Consider the following 375-nt stretch of genomic DNA (forward strand, 5'->3'; position numbering starts at 1 on the left):
AACACCGGAAACACCAAAAGCCAATCAAAAAAAGCCTCCTGTGAACCCCATCACCCAATTTCCTTATGACGCAATCGGGTATCATATGGCCTCATGCCACCTGTTGCCCTCCCGTCTCGGGGCTATTGGCCTGTTCCTCCGGATGGCTGTTGGTGCCTGTTCCCTCTCGCTCTCTCTCTACGCTTATCTCGGCATCTCATATTCGGATATAGATAAGGATGTATCGCTATAGACTATCTCCTATCGCTCTCTCGCATCTATAGATACGAGAGAGATAGAAGTGATCGCTATGACGATTGCAGAACATATAAGGCTATAGGACACAATATATCTAGATATAGCAAGAGAGAAGCGCGATAGCCGGTGTCGGCACAC

The sequence above is a fragment of the Penaeus monodon genome, chromosome 27 (assembly GCF_015228065.2).
Source record: "Penaeus monodon isolate SGIC_2016 chromosome 27, NSTDA_Pmon_1, whole genome shotgun sequence".
Lineage (NCBI taxonomy): Eukaryota > Metazoa > Arthropoda > Malacostraca > Decapoda > Penaeidae > Penaeus > Penaeus monodon.